Source organism: Amorphotheca resinae (assembly GCF_003019875.1).
Source record: "Amorphotheca resinae ATCC 22711 unplaced genomic scaffold M430scaffold_5, whole genome shotgun sequence".
NCBI lineage: Eukaryota > Fungi > Ascomycota > Leotiomycetes > Helotiales > Amorphothecaceae > Amorphotheca > Amorphotheca resinae.
Window position 1 is genome coordinate 2,120,694 of NW_020194475.1, and position 4,300 is coordinate 2,124,993.

Here is a 4,300-nt window from a genome sequence, read left to right on the forward strand (position 1 = left end):
GGTCTTTATTATATTCTATATAAATATCTTATCTTTTTACCTTTCTCTTTACTAATTTACTTATAACCTTTTCCTCTTCTTTATCTACTCTTAAACTCTTTTTTCTAAAACTAAAATCCTAAAGTAACTTTAATATCTCTTAATCGTCTTTTCTTTTAAGATACCTTATACTACCCTTACTATAACCTTATAAAAGTAAGGACGCGACTACTCTCTTTTACTTTACTAGTCTACTAGTAAGTATGTCTATACTAGTAAGCCTCTCTAGGCTAGTTCTTTTATAGTAAAGACATATAATAATTTAGCTAATAATTAGTCTATCTTTATACGATCTAATACTTATGTCTTAAGTAGATTTAATAATAATAATAATATTAATAATAATAACCTTTTTACTCTTTCTTAAGGTAGGTCTAAGATGTTTTTACCTAGCCCTCTTATAATGTTTAGTACTTATAGATCTACCTCTAGAGAGCTAGAAGAAGGTTTTACTTAGATTAGTCTAGATACTTTATTAAAGGTTTGTATATTCCTTATTATTAGTACCCCTTATTACTTGCCTATAGACTAACACTTTTACCTTACGTAACTAAAGCCTACTAAGCGGCCTGTATCTATAGCTAACCTATATCTCTCTTTACTCTCTACTCTTACTAAGTAAGAAAAGAAGAAGAAAGAGACGCTAGCTAAGCTAGGATTAGGAGTAGTACTAGAAAAGGTAGTAGCCTAGCTAAAGTTAAAGCTAAAGCTAAAGCTAAAGATAACGACAATAATAATAAAGATAGTAGTATAGATAACAATAATAGTAATAACCAGGACTAAGATAGAGATAAAGTAAAGAGAGAAGAGAGAGAAGAAGAAGAAGGGCCTAGCTAAGGGTATGTATACTTATAAACTAAGGCTTTACTACCTCTCTAAGATACCTCCTTATTAATTTCCTTTATCTAGTCTATTTACGTAAAGTACGCTACCTTCCTTAAGTAAGAAGTAGTAGCTATAGTACGTAAGGTAGAAAAAGAAAAAGAAGAGAAAGATAAAGGTAAGAATAAAGATAAAGATAAAGAAAGTAATAAAGACAAGGATAAAATTAATAATAATAATAACCTAGACTATTTTAATAAGTTAGTAAGAGATATACTAGTCTAAGCCTAGAAAAGGGGCGCTAAGGAGTCTAAGGGAAAGGATACTAAGGATAATAAGAAAAGAGAAAGAAGAAAAAGAGTTAGTAAGGCTAGTAAGAAAAGAAAAAGAAAAAGAAAAGAAGATAAAGATAAGGATAAGAAAAGAAAGAGAGAGAGGCCTACTATAACTAACTAAAGAGAAGGTAGTACTATAAAGGGCGTCGCTACCTTATTAGTTAGTTACTAAAGTAGACCTATATTATAAATTAGTATATATACTATCTTATATTAGTACTATCCTTTACTAACCTTTACTTAAGGTTAGTAGTACGCTTACTACGTATATAGTAGTAAGAGCCTGTTAGTATAGAGTAGTTACCTTCTTAGGGTTACTATCTTTACTATATTAAAATACTATTTTTAAACCTTATATACTAATATAAGAAGGCATTAAGAGATAACGTCTATAATTATTATACTTAGTAGTATTCTTCTTATAATAAAGTATAATTCTCTTAGCCTCTTTTCTCTCTTAGCCCTTACTAACCTCTTAGCTAGATTCTTCTTAAACACCTCTCTTAAGTAAGAGAAGTAGTAAAGTATACTTACTCTATTATTACTACTTACCTTAGCTTCTTTATCCCCTTAGCTTAAAAGATTACTTTTACTTACTTTTTACCTTATATAGTAGATAGCTCTTTTGTTTTTCTTCTTACTACCTCTAATAAGTAGTAGAATTTATATAAAAGTTCTTAGTACCTTATTTATAAGATAGTAGGCCTAGGCTAAACCTACTACTATCTCTTAGATAACACTACTTACGAGATTACTAGTTAGTTAGACTAGCTTAACGCTAGTATAGTAATAATAATCTAGACCTTTTACTCTATCGTAAGGTCCTTTTATTCTTTTTATAAATATAGCTAATAAGTAATAGAATTATATACTTATTAATAATACTACTACTTATAATTAGCTCTAGTCCTTCTTTAATTAGAAAGGGTTTTTCTTTTTCCTAGTTCTAGTTTTGTCTTAAAGTAATGTCTTCTTACTTTATTTCTTTCTTTCTTTTTATTATTTTTTTCTTTTTTAGTCGTATATAATCTTAGGTATAGCCTAGGTATACTTACTTAAGTAAGTAGTATTATAGATTCTAGTCGGAATTATATAGCTCTTTTATATTAGTTATAGCCTAAGTATGTTCTAGTAGTATAGCTATTTTGTTTAAGTCTTATCCTAGTTAATAAATATTAGTATTAGTTAAACCTTAGGTTACCTTAAGTGTTCTTTATATCCTTCTTATATTTAATTAGTTAGCTAAGGCCTAGACTATAAGGTAGTACTATCTTAGGATACCTAGCCTTATTAGCTATCTAGCTACCTTCTAGAGACAACCTAGGTTAGATATAATTACCTAATAATCTAATAGGCCTAGTTGTTTAATTAAGTACGCCCTTTATTTTCTAAAATCCGGGTATCTAGTAATAATATACTTTACTATCTAGGACCTTTACTTATATAAGTAATCTACTAAGTAAGTAAGGACCTTTCTTTAGGTTAAGAAGGCTTAGAGACTAATCTTCTTTATCTTAATAGCTAGTACTAAAGAGTATTTTACTTTTGTTATTAATTTATATCTCTTTATACGTTCTTTTCCTAGCTCTCCTTACTATATAAGGGTTAACCTAAGGTTGTCTTACTAGTAGCGTTTTTACTATATATTCTAATCCTTATAGAGTTTCTTCTTAAAGATACCTTATACCTTAGTAAGAAAGAGCTTCTCTAGTAAGAAAGGCGTCTTAGGTTTCTTATCTTATATTATATTCTAGCCTTTAAGCTTATTCTTTACTTATCTTTCTTTAACTTTTACTAGAATAAGCCTTAGGTTAGACTTAGGCCTACCTTTACTAGGATCTATATTCCTTTATATCTAGTCTCTAGTGTTCTAAATAATAGCTTTATAACTTATAAGCTATACTCTTACTTATATAGTCCTTTAGAAGAATTTAAGGTAAAGGTAGATTAGAGGTACGTTTATTTTAGTATATAAGATCTTAATTAAGGTAGCCTTAAACGCTCTAGAGACTACCTTAAGACCGCTATTTTAGATCTTCTAGAGTAACTTTACTATTCTTAAGAGACCTTTAGTAAGGTCTATAGTTAAGAGCTAAACTACTAAAGCGTATATAAGTACTAAGAAGATAACTATATAGTATATTAGACAGGCTTTCTTTATTATTATACCTTACGTTAAGACTATAGTATAAGTTAAGGCTAGTATTTACCTCTTTATCTTTCTCTTTAGGTATTTTAGGTAAGTTCCTTATATTAGCTTTAGGTCTAGAATAAGGCTAAGGATCTTAATTAACGGTTTTAAGACAATCTTTATATTACTTAAAAAAAGGCTTACGTTTAGGTTATGTTTTTATTCTTTACTTAAGTAAAGTAGATAGTATTTTATTAGTTTAAAGATAGCCTTATGTCTATAGGCCTAGTTAGAACATACTTAATAAATCTTTACTAGCCCTTAGTAATTCTCTTTTATTATCTTGCCTTAAATAATAATGTTTATATTATTAACAAATCTAATAGTACTTTTCTCTTATAAGGTAGTGTTATACTATTCTACTAGTTCTAAGTTATAAAACAAAAAGAAGATAAGAGACAAGAAAGAGCCTTATAGAATTCTAGAAAAGACTTTAAAGAAAGGGCTAGTATAGTTATTAATCCTAATTAAACTACTTTTCTTTAAGAAGAAGCCTTTAACTAGTTAGACTATCTACTCTAAGATCCTCTTTATATATAAGATATAAAGAAGCCTTAGGTAAGATAAATTATTAAAGGCTCTAGCTATGTCTAGGCTAAGAATTAACACTACTATTTTTAGGCTACTTTATTAAGCTTTATAGACCTGTTCTATAATTAGTTCTAGTACTATAGTTATGTCTCTCTTTCTTTACGCTCTTATTTAGTATACTAAAAAGAGTTAGTAATCCTTTACTAGGTTAGTTAGTCTTATAGCGACTAGCTTTTCTAGAGTCTTTTTAAAGGTATTAAGAAAGGTAATTAGTTAATATAATTTTACTTAGTAGTAGTCTTTCTCTAGCTTTAGGATTATAATAGTTTAGGCTACCCTAAACTTCTTTAAAAAGTACTTAACCTAAGTATAGTAGTTAAAA